This window comes from Carassius auratus, chromosome 16 (assembly GCF_003368295.1).
Source record: "Carassius auratus strain Wakin chromosome 16, ASM336829v1, whole genome shotgun sequence".
Lineage (NCBI taxonomy): Eukaryota > Metazoa > Chordata > Actinopteri > Cypriniformes > Cyprinidae > Carassius > Carassius auratus.
This window is the reverse complement of record NC_039258.1, coordinates 22680720-22708613: the sequence shown is the minus strand read 5'-3', so window position 1 is coordinate 22708613 and position 27894 is coordinate 22680720. Positions and strand designations below refer to the sequence as shown.

General features: G+C 39.6%; 1 pseudogene; it reads right to left on the bottom strand.

Annotated features, from left to right (window-relative positions):
- Window positions 1–3286: 3286 nt before the first annotated feature.
- Window positions 3287–27894, bottom strand: part of LOC113116556 (plectin-like) — a 62787-nt pseudogene continuing 38179 nt past the window's right edge.

The following is a 27894-nucleotide window of genomic DNA, read 5'->3' as shown; positions in this document are numbered from 1 at the left end:
CACTGAAGAGAGGAGTGTTACAACATTTCCATTGTGGACAGATAAGAAGACTGTAAGACGATGTGTTTTCTCCGGTCCATCAGTGTCTCATCAGTGTCTAATGTGCTTTCAGAGTGTTCTCTCGTGTGTGCGTCCGGTCCAACACAAACCTGCACCCCGATTCCAGATGTATCCACGATAGGACTCATGTGCTTTTTTTAAATGTATTTTTATCCAGGTGGTCATATTATAAGAATATTTCACACACACACACACACACACACACACACGCACACATATATATAGATGTCTCTCCACTTTTCTCCAAACCTTAATGTTAATCTCCTTACAGTATGATGTCATGAGAAGTGAGATGTTGTACTTCATCATCAGACAAAAGGATGGAAAGTCTGGGTGGAGACGGTCAAAGACTGTCTCAGTAGTGGCACAAAAGAAATATGAGCGAATTCAATATTCAAATAAAAAACTGTTGCATAACAAGTAACAGAATAAAAGATAATAAACTGATGGCCACGAAATGTATGTTTTGTGTGAAGAAGGATCCAATGGTCTAAAACAGAAATCTCTGCCCCGCATCAAGTTTGCTGAAGAAAATTCAGTACTGGTTTCTCAGTAACCTTCTCACAAAATATGGGGCATTTCGTAGCATTGTTGCTTCGGACAACCATTTGTAAGATGATACACAGGATTATTTTCTGTGTATTCTATGCATTATTCCTTAACCATTAGACATGATTAGACAAGCCACATTACAACTATTTTTTCAATTCTCAGCTAATTTTCACATTAATTAATGAATCTGAAGACACTAATTTATGCCTAATCCTGATTTCCACTGTTTTGCACTGTGAGTCAAATGATAGATGAAAAGAAATGTGAATAAGAACTATTTTAGATTAGTTGTTATTTATTGGTTACTAATTAAATGTTAGTAAATGGGTGACTTTGATCGTGTGACTCAAGCATGTGATGTTTATTGGGGACATTCTCAAATAAGACCAAATAAATGTTTTTAAATAAATGGATACATCTGATATCTGTTTGAGAAGTGTCCTCAGATGTTGGGCTGGGGTGTATGAGAGACTCACAGCAGGATCCGGTGGAGGGAGTCTCTTCTCCATGGTCTTCAGCCAGTGTCGCAGAGCCCTGATCTGACCTCTGAACTCACTCTGCCACTGACTCCACTCCTCTGAATCCATCCTAGCAACAGTACAAGAACACATTCACACCTCACATATACAGTGGGAAGAGTGGGGACAAAGAAGCAGCTCAAAAATTATTATCAAATATATATATCCATTCCCATTTCCAACTCCATTTCCCAGAATCCCATGCTTAGGGCTAATGACCACCAAGTGTTCCCCATTACCACCCCCCTATTAATTCTGTGTTTGGACTCTCAATGATTGCGAATGTCTTGTTTTGTTTCTGTCTGGCATTCCTGAGCATTTTCCCAGTATTTGTTCCTACCGTGTATGATCTTGGATTGTTTATTCTAATTGTTGGATTTTGATTCTCTGCTGCCTGCCCCGACCTCTTGTTACTGGTTCTGATTTTGGATATCCCCAGACATACTTCAAGCTGTGCTCTGATTATTGCCTGTCTGACCATTCTCTATAATAAACTACTGCATATGGATCCAAACGTCTCTCACTCCTTGTTACAGTCGTAATAGAATAGAATAGAATAGAATAGAATAGATAATTAAACATTATTGTATGCAAGGCTGTGCTGTATGTGAATGTAGTATAATGTTACACATGGCAGAGAGTGGAGTGACTATATTCAAATCAGTGTCCTTGCCTTAATAATTTAAGAAAATTCAAACAGGGCACAAATTAATCAGTATAATGTTGTCTTTCTGCTAGTGGACCAGAACAGATATGAAAAGTCCTGATGGAACAAGAAGAAGAAGAAGAAGAAGAAGAAGAAGAAAAGCAGTCTGAGATGGAATGGTGGTCTTAACTGGTTTTGTCTGGTCTTGACTTCTGTGCCCATCCCTCATGGTGTTCCACAGGGTTCTAGTTTTGGCACTTTATTGTTATTGCTCTGCATGTTTCCCCTAGACTTCATTCTCCAGAAATATAATATTAACTATCATTGCTGATTACCTCCAACTTTACCTTCCAATCAAACTTGAAAATGACTCTTTTAAAACATCTCTTCACGTGTTTTAACAAAGTGAGAACTTGGATGGCTAATAATTTATTGCAACTAAACACTGACAAAACTGAGGTGCTTCCTCTGCACTCATTAGTACTCTTACAAGTAAGGCTAGGTTCCTTTAGTAATAACTTACAACACCATTCAAAAAAATATAAGGGTCCATTTCGATTCATTACTACAATTTATTAAGCGCTTTAACATGGTTGTAAATAGTAACTTCTTGCACCTCAGACCAAGTAAAATGTTTTCTCTCTCTAAAAGATATCGAAATCCTCTTCCAGGCTGGACTATTGTAACTCTCTGTGTGTCGGCATTCCTCAAAGCACACTATCTGGTCTTCAGATGGTTAAGAATGGGACATAGCAGCAGCCAGATAGCTGACAGGAAAAAAGAGTGAGCATATTACTCCTGTTCTTGTGTCATTACACTTGCTCCCTTTAAAAATCTGAGTAGATTTTAAGATCCTTCTTTTTAATTTTAAATGAAAATATAAAATAGGAAATGGAAATTATATGTGTAGTTTACCCATACCGTCTTCCTTTCTGAGCAGCTGCTTCCTGAAACAAAGGGACACCAACTGAACACACTCTTATTAAACCACAACAAGCACATACTTATTGATTCATTCACAATTCACTATTATTTGCAAATGGAATATTTTCAGCTTGACCTCTCTGCTGATCTGAAGACATACCATAGAGCCACTATCATGCAGCATGGGCACAGTTAATGCAGGAGGAGCAGAGAGGCTGTCGGCAGTGTAATGGCACAAAGGCAGGCCATCCATAAATGTGTCTCCTTCTGGGTTCTGTCTTTCATCCTAAAGATTTAACATAATGTCAATCTGAGCCTGCCATTGAACTTCCCTACCACCAGAGGACAGCATCCACTGAATACTGACTGCTTCTCTAATCAGCACCATACTTCCTGTCTGTCTGTTTAAGCAGGTGATTACTCATCTTTGTTCTTTAACTGCTTACTTTGTAAAAGTATTCTGATATATGATTGCTAGAAATGTGTACTGTACTGTTTATATATTGGGATTTCATAGTGACATGGATGATCATTTAGGTTAAACAAAAGATAAAAAATAAAACACCAACTCTACAAAGTCTGGAAGTGATCTTTCCAAAATAATATTTATTTACACTTGAGTATAGTGTCATTAACCCATTCTGTATTACCACTATCTCACAAGGAAAAAGTTCATCCACCAGTTAGTATTTCATACATCTTTTAGTCATATAATCTTCCATATATTGGTTTCAATTCAAAAATCTATTCTTCATCTTCTTAGAACACTTTATAGCAATTTAGTAAAACATGCATCAAATATTTTACATATACAACATCAAAAAAAAAAAAAGTCAAGTCAAGTCCAATTAATATAAAAAGAAGCAAAGAAATACATGGGATGCAACAGATGACCAAAACATGTTTGTTTGTTTTTTGTTACAGGAAATGTAAAAAAAAAAGAAAAAAAAAAAAAAAAAAAAAGAAATGTAATTGCCGTACACTAAATTAGCCTAAATACATTCATTAAAAGATGTAATCAGTATTTATTTGTATTATGGAAATGTGTAATGCAATACAATGGTTTGCATACTGTATCTAATGCATTGAGTGCTTTATTTAAAAACTCATGTTGGGGCTAGAAACAATGTAGGCAATAGAACTCTGAGATTCTACATATAAGTCCACTTTAATATCAATTTAATGGATCCAATTCTTTTGTCATTTTGAATCATTTTGTGTAAACTCCAAAGTCCAGCTCCCAGCTGATGAAAACAGGAGCAGTCCACTAAAGTGTCAGTTCTTGAAATGATATCCAAGGCAAACTTCAAGGTAGCCCTAGCCTCTAGTGTCTTCATGCAAATGGCAGAAGCAATGGAAGGAGGAAACCCTCAGTGAGGCTCTAAAAATAACAAAAAAATAAATCTGTGAAGCAACAAAACAGTAAATGAAGGGCAACAAAAGTATCATAGGTACATACAAAGCAAAATCATAGAGAGATAGTGAATATTTAATAAATACCAGAATGTCTAAGAATGTGGGCTGCTGATGAGCATCATTCATCTCCAGATCAAAGACCAAATGGGAGGCATCATCAAGGTCTCCATATCTAGTAACCAATGATCTCTGTGAGAGAAAAGTGTGACAAGACACTATAAATGACGCAATAACTTTAACATGGCTTAATGCTGTCAAGAAAATCCTTTAAAATAAGCAGACACACAGTATGGCATTTAATTTATTAAATAAGAAGCTGTCAATGTGCTCATTAGGAAACTGCGGCAAAAAATGTAAATTTAGTTTAACTTACAAGTACTACATTTCATCCAGATCTGCCCAGATGTTATGAGTGAGGAATGGATCTGACACCAGAGCCATTTGAAATCTTCACTGGATATCACATCAGTGGAGGACTGACAGTAAATCTGGGCCTTGAGGACTCCTTTATAGGGTAGACAGTTTTGAAAAGGACTTTGGAGACGGACTGGATCCAGTAAATGAAAAATGGACTTTCAAAACAAAAATATCATCCAGTTTTAGGGGACATTAAATTGGATTGTTGTACAGTCCTTGCTCCTCCTTTAGTGTTTATATATGTTTATGTATAGGTGTAGTGTTTTTTGTTTTTTTTTACATTCTGTGAAACCAGCGGCAACCTATATTTGATATGGTGGCTAGCATCCTCTAATATATCCATCAATCAAATGTATACAAATATGTAAAAAAAATAATTGTAAAAAAAAAAAAGTGAATCTAATTACTTTTCTTTTTGTAAAACTTGGTATATTTCTTCTGGTACATTATGCTTAAATAAACCCAAGTATAAAAATTATTTCCTAAAGTAACATGTAGAAATGTAAATGTAAGTAATATTAAAGTAATATTACAGTCTGATCAGAGTTTCATAAAATAAAATAAAAAATGCCGTATTTGAACTTTTCCTGATTTTAGATGCTGTACTTAGTATAAAATAAGAAAAGAAAAAAGAAAAATATCACTTTCAAAATATGCATTATCTGTATGAACTGAAATAAAGCTAAATTGGACTACTATGATTAAAGCTAACCAGGCAATACTTCTTATGCATCCAAAATAAATAAAATGGGAACTTAACCATTGCCAGACAAAAAGATAATGGTAGTTTTTGGAATGCATTTTCCTATAGCAAACACATGCAAAGCAGAATAAGTTGATTTTTTTTTCTTGAATTAATTTCTGTGTCTTATGCAACTGTAGTGTATAGAGTCAGCATTAATAATGAAAGCTGCAGGACCAAGTGGCAGGTTTGTTGTGAGGTCCGTCTTTAAAATCTGCGACTGTAACTAGAAGAAGTATATGAGGATGAGGAGAAGTTCATGCTGAATCCAGAGCCAGTAGCATCAACACTCCCTCTTCTTGAACCTGACCTAGAGCCTGTTCTGGATCCAGAACGAGAACCAGAAGCTGATGCAGCACCGCTGACATTGTAGGGACTGTAAAGACCTTTACTGGATACTGATGAAGCTTCCAGAAGCCTAAGGCCAGATCCCTCCTCAACCATGCTTCTGTCCATGGCATCTTTGTAGGAGATCTTCAGTTTGGTTTTCGGGCAAGTAAGGTATTTTGTGTAAGCACTCACATCTCTGAGCTTTTGTGCTGTACGGCCATCAATTACACCTTTCCTGATTGCCTCTTCTAGGGAGATTCGTCCCTCAGCCTCTGGCTCAATAAGGCCACCAGTGAGATACTGCACTTCCAGGAAACGTTGCCCTGCCTCATAGTAAAGCCAGCCTTTCTTAAGAGCCTGAGCAGCAGACATTCTGACTTTAGTGCGAGGATCCTCAAACCCATGGAAAGCTTTCTGGGCCAAGTTGAGTCTGTCAACCATTTTCTTTTCTATAAGACCCTTCTCTGTGGCTTCAGTAACTGAGAATTTCTCTCCAGTAGATGGGTCTATTATGCCACCAGTGCAAGCCTGTGCCTCCAACAGTCTCTGGCCAGATATTGAATCCACTAAGTTCCTACGTATGGCTTCAGTGACTGAAACTTTTTCTAGGCTATCTGTATCAAGAATTCCAGCCACAGGACCGGTCTCATCAGTTGGATCATTCCATACAGTTGCAGGAGTTTTGATGGAAGGTATGGGGCTCATTGGATAAGAAGAGGTGGAACCAAAGGAAGAGGAGCGGGAACGGAAGCCACTCATGTTTCCAGATAACATATCAGCAAATTCTGTGATAGAGAGGGTGCCAGCACGGTACTGCTCAATTGCACTCTGGTCGATAAGACCTCTTGCAATAGCATCATCAATGTCATACTGTCGGCCTGATCTTCGGTCGATGAGTATAGACTTTTCAACTCCTTCTGATGATGTCATTGTGATTTCTTCCCACTCACACTCTTGCTCTGAAAGTTCAAGGTAAGTCTGATGGTCAATTAGTCCATTGCGGTAGGCTTCATACACAGACATCTCTTTGCCAGAATCAGGATCAACAATGACGACTCTGCGTTTGCGAACAGAGGATTTGGAAGACGTCTTTCTCTCGCGTTTCTTTTCTTTAAGAAGCAAGAGCACAAGACCTGTGTCTGGGTCGACAATACACCTGTCCATCAGTTGCAAGTAGGTGAGATTCTCCTCTGTGTTTGGGTCAAAGAAGCCCTTGGTGTCATCCGATGGGTCACTGAGGATCTCATTCATCTCCTCATCGAAAAAGCCTCGGTTGTAGGCAACTTCAACTGGCAATCGATGACTCTGCTCTGGGTCAATGATTCCTCCAGTAGCAATCTGGGCTTCGAGAAGACGAATTCCATGGTCTCTCAAAATCAGGCCCTTTTTCATAGCCTGGAACAGGGAGATCATTTTGCCTGTATAAGGATCTCTATAGCCAGTCACAGCCCTCTCAGCAGACAGGAGTTTATCTTTGAACTCTGGACCGACAATTCCCATCTTGACTGCTTCATTTACAGTTAACTTTAGGTTCTTGATAGGGTCAATGATATAACCTGTAGCTGCTTGAGCTTCCAGCAACTCAAAAGCAGTGCCTGGTCTGATCATATTCTTTTTCATGGCTTGGTAGATAGATAGTCTGTCTTTAGTAGACTCCACAAACACGCCGGCAATACAGCTTGAGCCCTCAAGATATTTTCGCAAGCTATTGCTCACCTCCTCCACTGTTAGGAGTCCTTCATTAAGCTTGCTGACTGTTTGTTCATCAATGATTTTTGAGCGGAATAACTCTTCTATTGTTATTTCTTTTCTGAGTCCTTTGAAGAGCAATCTTTTGGCTCCTAGAGACAACAGATATTGCCCATCTTTGTCTATCTTGCATCTTTTCAGGAGCTGAGAATATGAAACTTTTTCATCATTCAGTGGGTCTACGAATCCCTTAAACTCATCGGAGATCTTTTCATTTGTCTCTTTATTAATATATCCACGTTGTGTGGCAATCTCTGTTGGCAAATGGAAGTTATATTCTGGATCAATGATACCGCCTGTTGCTGTTTGAGCTTCAAGAAGCCTTAGGGCATAGTCCTCTGGGATAAGATCCTTTTTCATTGCTTGAAAGAGGGAGATTACCTTTCCACTATATGGATCCTTATAGCCAGTGACTGCTCTCTCTGCAGACAGGAGCTTATCATGAAGTTCTGGGCCCACCACGCCTTTACGCACTGCTTCATCTACGGTGAGCATTTCATTCCTGACAGGATCAATAATGAATCCAGTGGCTGCTTGAGCTTCCAAGAGGGCCATTGCAATGTCTTGCTTCATCAGCTCTCTCTTCATTGCTTGATAAATGCTCATCTTGGAATTTGAATCAGTCACCACACCAGCAACACAGCCAGTTCCATACAAATATTGCTTGACTCTTTGCATCTCCATGACATCACGCATGGTCTTATTCTCTTTCTTCAGCAGGTTGTAAGTCTCAAGGTCGATGATACGGGCATTGTAGAGATCTTCAATAGTTATTTGACGTCTGCTTGTGCTGCTGGTCTGGGTGCTCCTCCCTGTAATGATTTCTCTCTGCTCCAGAATCTCAATTATAATGATAATCATTCGTTCCTTTGTTATGTTGCCAGAACGATATTCTTCTAGAAGCCGAGCCCTCTGATCTTCAGGTAGTAGATTTGAATTCATAACATCCCAGAGAGACATAGAGCCCTGACTCTCAATGGGTAGGTCAATCTGGGTATTGGATAGATCACTCTGGGTTTGTTCTTCACTGTAAAGGTATGTTTTCTCCACAACCGTTGGGGCCTGTGGTTTGGACAGCTTTAGTAGATGTAAGCCTGTTTCAGGATCTGCCATGCACTTGTCTTTCAACTTTTTGTATGATACGTTCTCATCAGATGCAGGGTCAGAGAAGTACTTGCTTTCAGCAATGCTGCTGGCCAGCTGTTTGGTAACATATCCACGCTGGATTGCATTCTCAACAGGAATACGATGACTGTTTACTGGATCAATAATTCCACCAGATGCCAGTTGTGCCTCCAAGAGAGGCATAGCATGTTCTTTGGGGATGAGGTCCTTGTCCATGGCTTGATATAGGGAGATCTTATTGCCTGTGAATGGGTCTTTATATCCAGTGACAGCTTTTTCAGCAGAGAGAAGTTTCTCATGAAGCTCTGGGCCAACAAGTCCTGCTTTAACAGCATCATCCACTGTGAGACATTCATTTCTTGATGGATCCACAATAAATCCTGTGGCAGCTTGAGCTTCAAGCAAGGCAATACCTGTGTTCTGTCTGAGGAATTTCATTTTCATTGCTTGGTAGATGCTAACTTTCTCTTTTGTAGGCTCAAGGTAAAGTCCAGCAATGCTTTCAGAGCCTTGGAGATACTTATTGACTGAAGCATTTTTGCTGACCTCTTTTGGAGTGTTTTTACCTTGTTCCAGCAAATCATAGGTAGACTTATCAATGATTTTAGAGTCAAATAATGACTTGGCTGTAACTGGTGCCCTGAGTCCCTTAAAGCATCCCTCTTCTTGTTTCTTTGCATCTTTCTTAGTAACAATTTCAATTAAAACCTTTATAATCTTCTCAATGGTCATTTTCCCAGATCTGTATTGCCTTATTAAGTCAAGCCTTTGCTCTTCAGTGATATAGTCAGAGTAAATGAGCTCCCATAAGGTAACTTTTCTCCCTTTGAATGGTCCACTCTGAAGTTCAACAGTTGCCTGATTCATTGCGTCTTTGGTCTGGGCATCAGTGTACTTCATCTCCTCTTTGGCATTGATAGCTTGTTCAGACAAAGGCAGAAGGTGAAGGCCAGTCTTTTTGTCAGTAACACATCGTTTGTAAAGCTGTAGATATGTGAGATATTCCTGAGTGTTTGGGTCAAAGTATCCCTTAACTTCATCACTTGGGCTACTCAAAAACTTCTGGGTTGCATCATCAAAGCAGGCCTTTGCACAGGCAATGTCATGTGGAATACGGTGACTTTGAACAGGATCAATAATGCCTCCTGTTGCCAGTTGTGCATCAAGCAGTCGAATTCCTTGTTCCTTCATGATCAGGTCTTTCTTCATCGCCTCAAACAGAGAAATGGTTTTTCCAGTGTAAGGATCTTTATAGCCAGTGACAGCTCTCTCTGCAGACAGTAGTTTTTCATGAAGTTCTGGACCAACAACCCCTGCTTTGACAGCCTCATCTACTGTAAGTTTTTGGTTTTTAACAGGATCTATGATATATCCTGTGGCAGCTTGTGCTTCCAAGAGATTAAGAGCAGGTCCATGTCTCATCATGTCTCTTTTCAGGGCATCATAAAGGGACATTGTTTGTTTGGTTGAGTCTATAATTACTCCAGCAATGCAGTTAGAGCCTTTCAAAGCATTGCGCACATGCTCCATCTCAGACACGTCTTTTACCAGCATTTGTCCTTTCTGCAACTTGTTATAGAGATCTTTGTCAATAACTTTTGATTCAAGAAGTTTTGAAGCAGGTACAGGTGCTCTCAGGCCATCAAAGGCAAGCTCATTCTTTTTCTCTTTTTCCTCTGCCACAGTTAGAACAATTTTGATTATCTTTTCAACTGTAATTTTCCCTGTTTTGTACTGGCGGATAAGATCTTTTTTCTGGTCTTCTGTGAAGTACTCAGAGTTTATAATCTCCCATATGGTCACAGTCTTTCCTTTAAAACGGCCGAATGGCACAGACACTGTTGTCTTGTCAAACACATCTCTTGTTTCCTCATCTGTGAATATCCTGGCATTTTGAGCAGCCTCCTCAGAAATGGGCAAAAGTAGAAGTCCTGTTCCTGGATCAGTGACACATCTTTCTAGTAGCTGTTGGTACAACAGATTTTCTTGGGTGTTTGGATCATAGAATCCCTTGACATCATCTGTTGGATTTTGTATTATTTTATAAGTGGCTGCATCAAACTGTCCCTGCTTATAAGCTATTTCATTAGGCACACGATGACTATTGACTGGATCAATAATGCCACCTGTTGCTATCTGAGCCTCAAGCAACCTGATGGCATGATCCTCCCCAATGAGACCCTTCTTCATAGCTTCAAAGAGGGAGATCTTTGCCTCTGTGTATGGATCTTTGTAGCCAGTGACAGCTCTCTCTGCAGACAGCATCTTGTTATGAAGTTCAGGTCCAATTAGACCCCTCTTTAACTGCCTCATTGACAGAGAGTTTTTTGTTTTTAATTGGGTCTATTATGTATCCAGAAGCAGCCTGTGCCTCCAGCAGCACTAGCCCTGTCCCAGGAGCAATCTTTTTCTCCTTGACAGCTTGATAGATGGGCATTTTTTGATTTGGATGCACAAGCAGGCCACCAATGCAGTTCTTGCCCTGAAGAACTGTTTTAAGTTTGTCTGTCTTACTGAGTTCTTCAACTGTGGTGTCACCACTCTGGAGCTTATCATAATCCATTTTGCTTAAAAGTCCTGTTTCAAAAAGTCTACTTGCAGGCACCTTCTCACGAATGCCATCAAATGATAATGGAGAGAAGCCATGTGTGCTGTCAACTTCATCAGAAATACTTTGACCATTGAGGACTTTTTTGCATTCTGTCTGGATGTGAATCTCCTGGGTGATTTTTTGAGCAACTTCAAGCTGCTGAAGTTTCTCACGCAGTTTCTGGTTTTCCTCAGCAAGAACCCTTTCTTGTTCAAGCCTTTTCCTTTCAAGTTCTTGCATCTCTTTCTGCTTGTTGAGCATCTCCTGTTCAGCCTCTTTTTGTTTTATCAGAGCAGCATCCATAGTGGCCTTCAGTTTAATCTTATCATCCTCCATTTGTTTTCTTTGACGTTCCTGCTCATCCTTAAGTGCTTTTGACTTTTTGACCTCTTCTTCAAATTGGCTCTCCAACTTCTTCTTTTCATCCTCAATTTGCTTTTCCTTCTTCAGGAGCATCTCCTTTTCTGACATAAATGTCTGCTGGAGAATTGTTTTCTCCTGTTTAATTTGTTCTTGCTGAGCATTCGCCATCTGTAAAAGAACAAACAAAGAACAAAGTTAAAACAATGTTAAAAAATACATTCAATACATATACATTTAAATTATCTAAATATCCATTTTAAGATTAATGAGAAATCATAAGGGAATATAATCAAAGACTGGAACATTTGTAACAAAAAAAACATCTGATTTAAGGCAATGTTAGTTTTTGGAAAGAGGGTTAACAATGACATAAGCAGCGATTTATGCCATCTTTTACACAATACCTCTTTGGACCTTTTCTGTAACTCTTCAGCCTCTTTTTTCAATTTTGCCTTCTCTTTCTCAAGATCAGCAATGGCTTTGCGCAAGTCATCTGCTTCTTTGTTACTGCCCAATCTCTGTACTTCCAATGTTTCAACAATTGTCAGTTTCTCTTTGGTGGCAAGCTCAGTCTCATGAAGTCGGGCACTAATCTCATCTGCCTGCTTTTTGAATTTCTTGGCTTCCTCCTCAGCTCTAGTCTGGGCATCACTGAGCTGGGACACCTGAAGTCTAAGTTTCTCTGCCTCAGCTGTTATCTCCATCTGTCTTCTGCGCTCAGCCTCCAATGATTTTTGGAAGCCCTCAGTTTCCTCCTCAAGACGTTGTTGCATCAGTTGTTTGTCTTCAAGCAGCTTTTGAGCTTGCTCTTGGGCAAGGTCTTTCTGTCTCTGTAGCATTTCTGCCTCTGCTCTAAGTTTAGAGGCCTCCTGAATGGCTTGCATCTTTTCTTTAAGCATCTTTTCAGCAAGTGCTCTTTGCTCAGCAAGGTCAGTCTCTGCAATATGTCTCAAGCGAGCAGTTTCCTGTGCCTCAATGCTGAGCCTGGCAGCATCCTCTGCAAGTTTTTTCATGTTCTCAGCCTCCTCAGCCAAGAGTTTTTGAGTATTATCTTTGTCCTTCTGGATGAGACGTTGGTTCTCCTCTTCAATTCTGAGCTTTAGTTTGATGAGCTCCTCCATTTGAATCTTGACTTTGAACAGTTCCTCCTCTACTTGGGCTTTCTGTTTAACAGCATCACTGACTTCGTCCTTTAGACGATGAAGCTCATCATCGAGCAGAGTCTTCTGTTTGTCTGTCTCATCCAACCGCAGTTTCACTTTAGCGAGCTCTTCCTCAACCTGAGATTTCTGCTTAAGTGTCTGCTCTGCAAGTGTCTTCTGCCTAGCCATCTCCTCATCAGCTAGCTGTTTCTGTTTCAGTGCTGCTGCTTCTGCCTGAGCACGCTTTTCTGCCTCTAGCTCTGCCTCTTTTCTGAGCCTCTCAGCATCTTCTTGGGCTTTGGCCTGATTGGCAGCCTCAACCTCGGCAGCCTGACGCTGACGATCTGCATCTTCTGCTTGTTGGCGGAGAATGGCAGCCTCTTTCTCTGCCTTCTCTTTGGCCTTTTCTGCTTCTTGGGCAAGCTTTTTGGCTTTCTCAAACTCCTCCTTGAGCCTTTTCTGTACAAGGCTGTCCTCTTTCTGCTGAACTAGAACACTTTGGACTTGCTGCTCAGCTGTAGTTGCTTTCTCAGCAGCCTCTTTTGCAGCGAGTATTTGCCTATCAGCTTCTTTATCAGCATCTTCTTTTTGCTTTCTGGCCTCGTCAGCTTTCCTTTTGAGACGCTCCACTTCTTCTTGGGCAACCTGGCGCTGTCTAGCTGCTTCCTGCTCTGCGGCAGTAATTATTTTCAGTTTTTCTTCAGCCTCCCTTCTTCTGTTTTCTTCCTCAAGGGCAAGCTTGCGCAGCTTCTCGGCTTCCTCCTCAGCTCGCAGTTTGCTTTGTTGTGTTTCCTCTGCAATATTCTTCAGCTTATTCAATTCAAGCTCCAAATCAAGCTTGCCTGATGAAGCCTTCTCAAAGTTCACTTTCAAGATACGAATCTCCTCTTCAACTATTCTTTTCTGTTTGAGAGTTTCGTCCACAATTGATTTTTGTCTGTCTAATTCCATTTCAGAGGACTTCTTGAGCTGTTCGATCTTCTGATCAATGTCTTGCTTGTGCTGACTTGCCTGATCTTCAAGAGCTTTTCTCTGGTAAGCCTCATCCTCGGCTTGCCTTCTCAGGCGTTCATTTTCGGCCTCTTTTTCTTTTAGAGCAATCTCTGCTTCAGTTTTCAAGCGAGTGGCCTCATTAATGGCAGCAAGTTTCTCTTTGAGAATTCTTTCAGCTTCTGCTCTCTGTCTCGCTGCTTCTTCCTCAGCCACCTGTCTCTGTCTTTTTGCCTCTTCAGCAATGGCACGGAGCTTGGCTGCTTCGTCTGCAAGATCCCTCAGTTTAGCAGCTTCAGCCTCCAAGAGTTGTTTACTCTTTTCAGTGGTGGACATGCTGTCCTTTTCAGCTTTAGACTTCAGCTGCAAAAGTATTTCCATTTCACTTCTAACTTTGGAAAGTTCATCTTCAAGCTGCTTCCGCTGCTGCTCTGCAGCACTAATCTCATTCTTTAGACGGTAAAGTTCACCGTCCAGCAGTGATCTCTGTTGCTCAGCATGATCAAAATCAGCCCTCAAGCGGATCAGCTCCTGCTCTGCAGAAAGCTTCTGTTGCGCTGTGCTCTCTGCCAGCTTCCTCTGCCGCTCTAGCTCTTGCTCGGCCATGTCTTTCTGTTTCAGGGCAGACTCTTCAGCTTTGGCCCGTTTTTTGGCCTCACGCTCAGCCTCATCTTTCTGTTTTTCAGCATCTTCCTGTGCAAGAGTCTTTTTGTGGGCTTCTTCCTCTGCCTGGAGCCTTAGTCGAAGGGCTTCATTGGCTTTTTGCCTCCACTTTTCAAGCTCCTTCTCAGCCTCCTCCCTTGCTTTGTCTGCCTCTTCCTGTTGCTTCTTGAGGCGTTCTGCCTCCTCCTGCAGTTGCACAACAGTACCATGCTTCTCTCGGAGCGTCTCTTCAAGTTTGGATGTCTTTTCGACGAAGGACATGCGCTTGCTCTGCAGCTCAGCAGCAGCACTTTTCTGAGCAACGTCTTGAGCGAGCTTGATTTGTCTGTCTTTCTCGATCTCAGCCTGCTTCATTTGTCTTTCTGCCTCCTCTGCCTGCATCTTGAGCTTTGCAAGGTCATCCAGGGCTTTCTGCTTCTGTCTGGCTGCCTCTTTCTCTGCTTCAGACTTCAGCTTCAACTCTTCCTCCGCCATCCGCTTCTTCTGGGTCTCATCCTTAACCTGTTTACGAAGTTTCTCAGCCTCTTCCTGAGCAGCTTTGCGAAGTGTCTCCGCCTCTGCAGCCTTGTCTCTTAGCTGTCTGAGCTCGTCCTCTGCAGTGGACTTTTGCTTTAATGTAGTTTCCAGCTGAAGTCTTATGATGCGGATCTCTTCCTCTATTTTGGACCGGCTTAGTAGAGCCTCCTCCACTTGTTGACTCTTTGATTTGATCTGTTGTTCGGAGAGGTTTTTGAGCTCATGCAGCTCCAGCTGGATGTTCTGTTTTTGCCTTTCAGCATCCACAGCAACAATCTCTCGTTTGCTAACCTCCTCTTGCATCATGAGCTTGAGCTCCTGTGCTTCTTTCTCTGCTTTGGCAATGGCCTTGGCATGAGCTTCAGCTAGCTGCTTCTGTTTCTCTAACTCTGACTGCATCTCAGCCATTTTTTTCCTCTCTTCTGCTTTTAGTTTCTCAGCAGCTTTCTGTATTAGTGGAAGTAAATCGTAAAGAAAGATGATTAAGATTAAGCATGACGAGGTGTTAAAGGAGTAGTTTACCCAAAAATGAAAATTCTGTTATTATTTACTCACCCTGTCATTCCAAAACTGTATTGACTGTTTATAATATTATATTTTAACTTTTTTCCATAGAACACAAAAAGTGATGCATGTGATATATACATATGTATCTCGACCACTCTTTTTAACATAGAAGTAAGTGATAACAGCAAATGTCAAACTTCAACATGATGATGATGATAGCTTTGTTTAAGGAGCTGATCATCAATCAGTAAGTTACTATTCACTAGAATATTTTTCACTGAATAGTGACTAAAGTTTTCACCCAACTGAATATCTTCAGAAATCTAGGAAGTCAACACACAGGTTTTATGGACAACTGTTATTGTGTTTCATCACTTTTGAAGCTTGAAAGCTTCAAATCCTAATCATTATTAAATGTTTCTCTTTTGTGTTCCATGGAAGCAAGACAGACATTTAGGGTTTGGAATAACATCAGGTCGAGCAAATGATGACAAAGTTTGCATTTTTCAGTGAATTCTTTAAGTGTTAAGATGATTATTTGGCTCAAAGAAAAACTTAGTTTAGATGCAATCATGACAAATGGGGTTAAGGTAAATTAACAGTCAAAAATGATATGCAATATTTTGGGTTATGGTAAGATGATATAATTAATGTATGGACACACACAACATTGGTTTATAACACTACACTCTCATAACATGCGAGGGATGAAAACGGAGCACACAATTAATAAAAACTATCAGAATTCTGCCTTTCTAAAAATCATTGTTAAGAATGAGAATTTGATTTGGTGGCCTAAGAAAATGGTGAGAAAAACAAACTAAATACCAACAGTGCAAGCAAGTACTCTAGTTAGCAATGAAAAATGAGCTAAAAACATAATGTGTTAAAAACAATGATTCAGGCAGACAAGCAGGTCTTTACCCACAGATAAAGAGGAAAGGTTAGTATGAAAAAACATGATCTAAAAATTACTTTAAAATATCATGACAAAAAGGGCAGTAGTAATCTGATTCTCAATTAAGATTATTTACATATATATATATATATATATATATATATATATATATATATATATATGAACTTTTAATTATAGTTATGTATTTAAGGTAATTAAAACTAAATTAAGTAGACAATCTAACATATGAACAATGAGAATCAGAACACTACAATGAACAAAAGTGCCATAACATTTAACTTTAAAGGGTAACTCATAAAAGCTTGATAGAAGAAAATGCAGGATATTTATGAAGAAGGATACTGGAATATTGGTATGAAATTACTATAGCATAATGAAAAGTTTTACCTCTTTAGAGCCCAAAAAAGTTCAAGCAATCATCAAGACAAAGCACTGGCAAGCAGTTAAGAGAAGCAAAGAAATCAAAGGTTAGGGTTTGAAAGACATACAGTAGTGAGAAAACAGAAAAGTGTATAGGAAAGGTGGGCCTCATATGACTTGCTTTCTCTAGTGTGTATCAGACACTGTCTGATGTACAAATATAAAATTTACTGTTCTGTTAAAATTCAAATAACTCTTCAGCTGCTTGTACCTTTTCAAATAAATTAAATGCATCTGTAAATTAATCATCATGAGCTATTCTTTCTTCTTTAATTGTTGAGAAATAAAAGTGTAAAAGTAGAAAAACTAAATAAATTGCCCATAACAGATAATGTGATTATCAGTGCTTAATATTTTAAGCAAGAAATAATTAGGGCATAATTTATTCAAAGTTTTATACCCGTCACATATTTCTGAAACATTTGAAGTGGAATACTATCGAAAATAGTTGTATTTGTGCCCAAAATGACATAGAAGAAATGTCGAGTCCACCATACATTAATTATATCTAGATGTTTTTTCCTGATGAGTGGTTGGTTGGGTTGGTTAATGTTAGGTGTTGGGTTAGTTTGGTATGAGCAGGGTGCCCTGATGTCACGCACCTCCTCGTCCTCGATGCGCCGCTGACTGTCTGTGATGAACTTGATGTATTGACTGGTCAGCGTCATCAATTCACTATAGCGAGTTCTCAGAGTGACATACTATAGAAGAGACAAAGCATATTGAAAAATTACAATTAAAATATTTCAGTTAAAGTTGGTAGGGTAACATAAGTGCTTACTGAAAATAATAAACACCATAGTTACTTATGCAGCAGTCAAATACAGTAATGCAAATGTATAAGAAGTGAATGATCTGAGCTCTTTCTAACCTCTTGAATGATGTTATCAGAGGCAGACTCCATCTTGGTTTTCTTCAAAGGAGAAGTCAGAGGTTCGACCTGAGCTTTGTAGGCAACCAACTGAAGTTCATAGTCCTGGGGGAAAAAATAAATAAATAAATAAGATTGTAGCACTCCATCCACAAATTGTAGGTAAATAAATACATTTAAATACACTTTCTATTAGAACTCTCTCTCTCACCTTAATGGTATCGATGTACGCTTTGGCGTATTTCTGGCACTCATCCACTTTCTCTTTGTTTTTCTCAATCTCTTCAAGCAGTTTCTGTGAAAAAAATCTGCATGTTATACTTACACTTTTGCAACAGGTTAACAAAAAGAATCTCATTGCAATGTATGTCAGACAACTAATGCACATAAATTAATATTCCAGAGACTTCTCTTCTGAGACTTAAAACAATCTTCACCAGATCTTTATTGGTCTTGTTCCATATTTCACACAGTTCAAACTTTTATTTATAAAATACTACACACTGGTACAAATATATATACAAATATATATATATTAAACGTAAAGTTGTTTCGTAATGATTTGTATCGTAAAAAGCGCTATACAAATAAGCTTGAATTAAATAATTGTAGCAGGTGCACAGTTTTCATTCATGACATCACTGCTGGTGGGAGGGGCCTCATCTCGCTCTTCGGGGAGGACCTGTAAGATGTGAGTTACGCCACTGCACGTACCTTCTCCTGTGCCAGCTGCTCTTGGAGCGTCTTGCTGTCGATTATAGGCACGGCCTGGATCTTCTCCTGCCGCTGTTTGGCGTCTGCGATCCAGCGGATGAGCCAGTCGTAGCTCTCTCTGTAGTATCCCAGCTGCCGGCCCAGCTGCTGGAGCTCACGCTGCCGCAGGTCGATCTGAGCGAAGACGGCGCGCCAGCGGTCCTGAAGACTGCCCAGGAGCTGCTGGTAGTGATCCAGCTCGGCGTCCCGCTCGCTGTGAACCTGAAGCATGCGCTGGCTGACCGCCGTGGCCTTGGCCAGCTCACTCTCCATGTCATCAAACACGGGCCGCTGGGTGTCTGCCTCCGAACGCATCCGCTGAACACAAGTCGACAAGTTACTGAAGCCCAGATTTGATGGAACTACATACAAGTGCTAGAATAATCCACAAAACAAAGCATCAAGCAGTACGTGAAGAGTTAATATTACCTTGAGCTCAGAGCAGTAGTTCTCCACCTCCTGGACGTTTGTAGGCACCGTGTGAACCTCACGCAGACGATTCTCATATTTCTTCACCACATCTTCTGCCCCTTGTGTGTTACGGATCACGATCTCTATTGTCTTGAGTCTACGGAAAAAAAACAAAACAATTGCCTTAATCTAATCTTATGCTTAAGATTATTAGTACATAATAATACTGTACAAAGAACAAGAGACAAAAGATGAACGTAAAGCAGCAGTAGATACGCAGTGCAAACACAGACACGAGACAGGTGAGAGCGCCCTCACTTCTCCAGGTAGACCGAGGACAGGTTGTAGGTCTGGTCCATCTTCTGCAGGGTGATGTCCAGCTCGGAGCGCAGGACCGGAGAGCTGGACTGCTGCGGAGAGGACAGCACCTCCTCAGCTTTCTCAGACACTCGCTCCAGGCTCTTCTTAACGCCGTCCAGCTCCGTGTGCACTTTCTGTTTGAGACAGAGACAAAAACACAATCACTCACGTGGTTAATATGACAAAAAAAAAAATGCTCTGAGTTATAATTCACATAATAATCTAAATACAAAATTAGAAATAATATTCAAGGTACGGTTGCTTAAAACAATTAAACATAAAATTGTTGCTTGAAATAAAATAAATGTTAACTGATAAAAATGTAATATATTATTTTATAACATCAAAATATATATTCCCTTATTTTGAAGCAAAATCTTTCATTTTTTAGTCTAACTTGATGTAAAATATAACTAAAACGATAACTGAAAAAAAAAATAAAAAAAATCTCTCTCTATACAAACAGTGACAAACACAACAAAATCACTCAATTTTAACTTGAAGAGTAAAAACTGATCCAAAATATGAATACAAACTACAATAGTATCTCAAAAACACTAAAATAACACTGATTATATCTTTTCAGAGTATTTTTTAGTTTTTGATATTATGATATTATTTTCAGGACAGTTAAGCACACATTTTAATAGAACGACAGGTTAAAATCTCACCACTCGCTCTCATTCATATCTCGTATTGTTTTAGTATTTGTTTTGTGTCTTTAATTTAGTTTGTATTGCAGTAATAAGCATTTCATGACTATCACAATAATTGAGAAATGAGAAACACAAACTAAGGAAACGGATCCATTACAATAAGAAGAATATCTCAGGGAAACGTGCTTAAATCTCACAAAAGTAACATCACAAAGCAAAACATCTTATATTGCGATTTTGGGGATGTGTTTGTTGAAATCCCCTCATTTATGAGTCACAAATATGACTTGAATTTGTATACACATACATCAGCTGGCCAATAGTTTTTAACTGGATAAAATATGAAGAAGTGTGGTGTGTCGTACTCTCTGATCCGCAGTCTTCTGAATGCAGTCTCGGAGCGGGTCTTTGTCCACGGGCTGCCGGATACGAGCCACCGTACGAGACTCACAGTCCTCGATCTGCAGCCGCAGGCTTTTGATTTGGGTGATGTACGTCTTGCATATGTATTCATCCTGCTCGCCTGCGAAGAGAGCAGATCTGTTATTACGCTTTCCATCAACACTAAAGACAAACGACAGATCGGTCAGGACACTTAGTCACGTCACACACATTCCATCTGTGTTAGTGACTCACATTTCATCCCAAAACCAAAGAAAAACATAATTCATTAAATGTGCATGATGAAAATAAGGCATATTTTTACAGCTCAAACCAGTTAAATATGTTTTACTGCATTAACAAGCAATACAATGATGCATCTTCTTCAGTTTTGTTTTAGTTAACTATAATAACCCTGTCATGTTTCGAAGGATTTACCCGATGGACGTCATCTAAAAGAAAACTATACTCTGTTTACAGGTTCAGGACTGCATCAGGCTGTGTGTTTACTCTGTTGAGTGTTTCAGTACATGCACACTCTGTAGCTAAAGCACAGGAAGCAAACAACATCCGTGACAGAGCAGTTCATCCATGATACCCTGCTCAGGAGCACAAGACTCACCCTGCGCTCTGACAGCGGCTCCTGAAACGTGAATTCAACAGTTACACAACATCCTCGTGTCTCAGTGTAATGCACGGAGGGCTCTGTCAGCGCTTGGGGTCTGTACCTTTCTCCAGGGAGCGCAGCAGGCTGTCGTAGTGCTGGACGGCCTCCTTGTAGTCCCTCTCCACCTGCAGGTTATCGCTGGAGTCGAAGACCTTGGAGTCCCGGGAGTCTCTGAGGAAGTCCTGATAGTGCATCTGCAGGTTCCTCAGCATCAGCTGGTACTCGTCCGACTTCATCGTCTTCAACTGAAACATGAACATTACAAATCATGTCAAATTTACAATAACAGGCCTATTTAATAATCTTGATCTCGTCTCTCATCTGAAATCTGTTGGAAAACTATCAAGTCTACTCTTTAATTCATTTAGAAGAGCCCTTGAAAATCCTGTTATTCAGTAAAGCAATTTTCCTTGTTTACGGCTTGTTTCCTAAATATAACTGTCGGTCTGCGACCTTACAATCAAGTTACTCAATTAGAGGAAAAATCCCATGTTGTTTAGTAGAACAAGTGTTATTTTATTTTAAAACGAAATAACCAGACAGTGCATTTAAGTCCCACAGCATATCTGCACTGATCTCTTTCAGTAGCAAACGCATTTCATCAGTCAGTTGTGCTGAATCCTAAGGTAATGACTATAACACAGGTGTGTATTTATGTCACGAGTGAGGTGTAGAACGGACCGTGGTGATGTTCCAGGAGCGGATGAGATGGATGTCTTTCATCAGATACTGCCAGGAGAGCAGACTCCTGAGGTCAGCGTGGAGCTTCTGCCACAGAGCCTGAGTCTGCTGCTGACCGGCGTCCAGACTGACACAAACAACCACACAACAACACGTCTAAACATTACAGTCTGCTTCAGTCATACTGCGTTCTGAGAAAGAGAAAGCTGAACAAAGAAAAACTAGGTGCCAAGACGTTTCACTTTTTTTACTTGTATTAAAATAGCTACCACTGATGCAGTAAATTCTCATAAAAACAGTACACATACTGTTGAAAAATGCAAAAAAAAAAAAAGACAGCAAAAAAACTGACCCCCAGCCCTCAAGAAATAATAAACAAAAAACAAATGAAAATATAATATAATACAAAAATATAGTATCTTATAATGGTATATAGCTACTTTTCTCAGAAAAAATAATAATTTTTATTTCAGCCGAAGCAACATTTCTCATTTTTGTTTCTTTTTTTAGCTGAAATTCAAAATATAAATACAATTATATAAACTAAAACGTAATAATAAATAATAAATGCTATAAATATGCATGTTTAAAAACACTACTTTTCGGACTATAAGTCTCACCTGAAAAAAAGTGTGACATACAGCCCGGAAAATACGGTAATAAAAAGGTAAAAAAACACAAAACAAAACAACTCAAATATGAAAACAGAAAATATCTATCAAAATATATATAAAAAAATATAATAGCATATCAATGAAACAAACAAAAAAATAAATAACAACTACAAAAACACACAACAAAATGAAGAAACTTTAAAAAAAGAAATGAATATTTCTTCTGAAAACCTATACTAGTACATCAATGACAGTAAGCAGTAAAGTTGTCCAGAAAACAGTATTTCCCAGTGCAGTGTGTATAACGCACCTGGACACGCTCTCCACAGCCTCCTTGTTGACGGGGGGCACGAGGAAGCAGATGGAGGGCACCACGGCCTCGTTCCCCGAGCGGTTCAGGACCTTCCACCTGAAGGGCTGTGAGTTATTGATGAGCGTGCACTCGTCGCCCTTGTGCATGGTGATCTGTCAGCAGAAGCAGAGGTCAAGCGTGCAGCACGAGCACTCTGTGAGTGTGTGTGAGTGTGTGTGACCGAGTCTCTACCTCCATCTGTTTGAAGTCACACACAGCTTGGACGGGCAGCTTTCCTCTGGAGGGGCTGGTGGGGTCCCGCGGCTTCAGCTGGACGATGGACTTGGCTCTGTTCGTCAGGCCAGCGATGTCAGACTTGAACTCGTTCAGCTGCTCTCTTTCCTCCTGCGGTCAAACTCACTTAGTTAGCTTACAGCTACCTATTAATCTGACTTTTTAAACACTAAACAAACACTAGCATTACAGTTTAGTTTTGTGAGACAGTGGAAAGCAAACTCACGACAGCGTCCTGCAGTAGATCCTCCAGACGAGTGGCAGTGGTGCTGCGGTCACACGTGTACTTCTTCTTCATGGTCTCCTGCATCTTCTTCATCCTCTGCTCAGCATCTCTCACATCAGCAAAGAACTACGGGAGGAGAAGAGAAGAATAATGCTCATACATGCTTGACCAACGAAGAATTGCACATGGTTAGATGATACTGATGCTGTACCTGGAAGTATGCAGTGTTTTCTCTGAGATGAGTTTCAATGCAACAGCACACCTGGAGGATCCAGCTCCACTGCGTCTGCAGAGCTGCGCTGAACTCCTGCAGATCAACACAACACACACTTACTGATCAGAATGGTTTCTAGAGCAGCAAATCAGCAAATGCTAGCATGTTTTTAGCATGATTAGCATGCGACTAGCATGTTTCTAGCATGATTAGCATGTTGCTAGCATGTTTCTAACATGATTAACATGTTGCTAGCATGTCGCTAGCATGTTTCTAGCATGATTAACATGTTGCTAGCATGTTGTTAACATGTTTCTAGCATGATTAGCATGCGACTAGCATGTTGCTAGCATGTTGTTAGCATGTCGCTAGCATGTTTCTGAAGAATGTGACACTGAAGACTGGAGGAATGAGGCTGAAAATACAGCTGTGCATCACAGAAATAAATTACACTTTAAAAGATACTCGCATATAAAACAGTTATGGTAATGCCTTTATGCATAATGCATTATAAAAGTAGTTTTAATGCATTTATTATGCCTCATTGTAATGCATTGCATGAACTCATTAATAATTATAAGCACAGATAATACTTTAGTACACTTATCAATTCAACAATACGCTGTGCATTTTAAATGTAAGATATAATGTATCACAATGCACATAATAAATAATTATAATCATCTCTTTGTAATGCATGGTAAAGATGAACCATGTCTTCTTTTAAAAACAAGAACGGTTGACTCCGTACCTCGACAGTCTTCTTGCCCGGATGTCCGTCTTTGATCAGTCTGTCTCCAGTGGCCTGGATGTCGTTGATTTTCTTCTCTCTAAGTTCCAGTTCTCGCATGAGTCCCTGAGGAATGAGTTAGACCATGAAGATCAATCCAGTATCCTGTCAGTATTCTCCATTTACACCTGGTTAAACTACAACGAGCAACAGACAACCCTAATCAGAGCTCTGCACTTACGGAGTAGTTCTCTTTCTTCGCAGTCATGTTGGTGTTGCGCTCGCTCCAGTCGTAGTTGACCTCCTCTTCCTCTTTGTCATTGAGCCACATCAGTTCCTTGGTGGCGGCGCTGACGAAGTTATACAGCTGGTCCAGGTTTCTCAGACGGGACTTGGAGGAGTTCTAGAGAAGAAGAGAGATGTGTGCTGACACTCTGCAAGTCCTAGTGGTTTATAATAGCTACTGGTTAAAGCACTCACCAGCAGTCTGTTGTACTGCAGATCCAGTTTGCCCAGATAGTCTCTGTATGTGCCTTTACTTGCAGGCGAGAGCTGGCTCTGAAACACACAAAGAGGAAGAAAGCTCAGGTATTTATTAAAATCACATTTATATTTGTATTGAGCCTTTTTCGTTCTGCCTCAAGGGCTGTTCGCACCAACGACTAATACTATAAAGTTTGTATAATTGTTCTAATTCAATAAGAACAGCACAGTCCACATCACAACTATAAAGATAACAAGAAAGAGGAATGAATGATATGAGTGGAATATGAATATGTGGAATATGAAGTTTTTTTTGCAGCTGATGAACAATAAAGCCTTTGACAGCCAATCAGAATCCATTCTGCTTTAACGAGCTTGAGTATTTAAAGCGGCAGACAACAATAATAATACACAGATCCGTACTGTCCACTGATAAAACTGCTAATACAGCTATATTTACATATTTATAGTTATCATTCTATTTTGCCACAATATAAAAAAGTTGTTAAAATGTCTAATGTTTTATATATTGCTTTGCTTGAATTTACTGTATGTCTTTTGGTGAAATGTTCATATATTCAACTTTAAATATAGAGATATGTGATAAGAGTGTCTATTTTGTGACAGTATAAACAATCAAGCAGCTGAGATTTGCAAAACACAGTATGTGTGAAGGCATAGTTTGTTAATGAATTAATTGGTTAATAATTATTCATTTGTAAATTACTTTTAATTATTCATTCACAGTCATTTTTAACTAGAAATATTTAATTACTATAATTAGTTATATGGCAAGTAAAAATCATGATGAGGCAAATTTAATACGTTTAATATGTTTGATGTTTATTACTTAGCACCATGTCAGCTACCATAGCTATATCATGACAAGAAACAAGGGAAAAAGGGAAATACGTAAATAAAGAATATAAAAAAATATTATTCATATAAGAATAGTAGTCTGGAAAGATAAGAGCCTCCATGAAAAAAGTAATACAACAAGTAAACCATTAAAGTACCTCATCTGTTCGTGCGCGCTCGATCTTAGCCCTGAAGTCCTCGATGGTTTGGTGAAGTCCTCTGTGGCTGCCCAGCTGAGACTCCACAGAGGGAAGATCGATGCCCCACTCGGCCGTATCGATCCGCCGCTGGTTCTCCTCCACCCAGGATAACAGATCCTGCGCGTAACGCAGGGTGACCTCATCCAGCTCGGGCCGTGCACGCTGCACAGACTTCTGGGAAATCTGTGTGATGGAGACGTGAGAGGCAGTGCTGACGCTGGGCTTGAGCCTCAGGTTGTAGTCGCTGCGCAGGTTCACCAAGCGCTCGTGTAAGCGGTACACCCTGAGGAAGGAAAGTTTGCTTACATTACATTACAGAGAAGTTTCATCCAATAAAATTACTCGTAGGTCCAAAAGGGAAAGAAATATCCCTTTTTACCCTTTCCCCACCAACGTTTTAAAAAAGGGTAACACTTTAGAATAAGGTTCCATTAGTTAATGTTAGTTAATGTATTAATTACATGAACAAACAATGAATAATACATTAATTACTGTATTTATTCATCTTCGTTAATGTAGTTAATGAAAATACAGTTATTCATTGTTAGTTCATGGTAATTCACAGTGCATTAACTAATGTAACAAGCACAACTTTTGATTTAAATAATGCATTAGTAAATGTTGAAATTAACATGAACTAAGACTTATAAATGCTGTAGAAGGATTGTTCTTGCTTAGTTCATGTAACGAAAGTAGTTAACTAACATTAACTAATGGAACCTCATTCTAAAGTGTTACCGAAAAAAGTTTTTTCTTTTTTGACAATTTTCATTAAAATTCATGGCCCCCAGAATATATATATTTTTTGTAGAAAATATCTGAACGTGCAATACATGAACACTTGAATGTTGGTAAGTTTAATTAGATGATCAGAGCAACAATGCAGTGGATGGTTTCCATCAGCACTCCTAAAGCTTGCACAGATCAACATTTCACACGATAACTTTAGGCTGATTTCATTTGCATGTTATTTATTTTTGATGATAGCATTATTTTTCATATGCATATGCTTACATATGAGATCTCTCGTTTCTGTGCCTCCTTGCCTATATTTTTGATCGGCACTTTCTAGACTCATTCAGGAGATGCGTAATAGCGCCCCCGAGTGCATAACAGTGAAACGCAGAAACACAAAAAAATTCAGGGTTTGGTGGGGAAAGAGTTAATGCACTGAAGTCTCCTGGAAGAAGGTTTTCCACTAAATGGACTCACCTGCGATACATCTGCTCTGCCTGCAGGTGGCGCCCGTCTTTGAGCAGCTGAACGTCGTTGAAGAGGAGCCGGATCATGCCGTCGGCTTTGTCCAGATCCCTCTCCACCTCAGCCGTGTGCTGCGCTGGTTTCCCAGCACTCAGGAGACGGATATCCTGCAACAAAGTCAAAGTCACTACAGTGCAAAGTTTAAACAGCAACTTCATAGTTTACACTCACATTTGTGACCCTGGACCACAAAACCAGTCATAAGGGTCTTCTTTCTTTCTTTTCCTTTTTTTTATTTATAATAAAAAGCTTTCCATTGAAGTATGGTTTGTTATGATAGAACAGTATTTGGATGATATTACAACTATTTGAATATCTTGAATCTGACGATGCAAAAAAAAATAAAAAAATAAAAATCTAAACAATCACTTTTTTTCAAAGTTCCCCAAATAAAGTTCTTAGCGATGCATAATATACTGCATAAAAGAAAAATTTAGAATTTTGACTTATACAATGTATCGTTGGTTATTGCTACAAATATGCCTGTGCTACTTACGACTGCTTCTGTGCTCCAGGGTCACGTTTGACTGAACAGTAACTATAAGAGTGTGTTGATCTCACCGTCTGCAGCAGAGACTCAGTCTGGTTGATCTGTTCCTCACACATGCCTGATTCAGTCTGTACTTTACTGACGATCTGCTGGAGACGCTCTAACCTGCAAATGGACAATTTGATGACATTTTTATTTCAAATAAGCTGCTATGAGGACCAGACGTTATGCCGATCAGGTCTGATGTATGCGAGACTATTACACAAACGACCAAAAGATTTTTCAATAAAATGAAGAGACAGGATTTTCAATAAAGTAAAAACTTTTAAACTAAAATAAAACAAATGTGAAAAAATATGACGGGGAATTGATCACAAGTAATTGAAAACAACAAAACAAACAAGAAACTCACAGTTTTCCACCACGAAGCAAATACTCGAAACGAAACAGGTCTGTCACAAATGCCATTTTTTACAGTCCAACAGCATGCAAGACTCCCCAAAATGCATAAAAAGCATGTTATTTCTGTCATAATCCTGTCATGGGACGCGCGCAGACCAAACCACAGCCCATGAAGAAACTGTGTGCTGCATATTACTCTCGTCCAGCGAGAAGCCGGCATTGTTTTGAGACATGGGACGTGTCCTGCTGTGTATGATACTCCCTCTCCTTCAAGATGACGGAATATCCAGGACTATTTTATTTCATTGAATCGCAGCATTCTTTTATCGGCCACACCGACACGGAAATCAGTAAACTTACTACACTGCTTCACAGAAACTGAAGAGAACAATCAATACTTATGTTTGGAAATCACTCATGCGTCGAATACACATTCATCAGTCTCTATATAACTAGGATGGT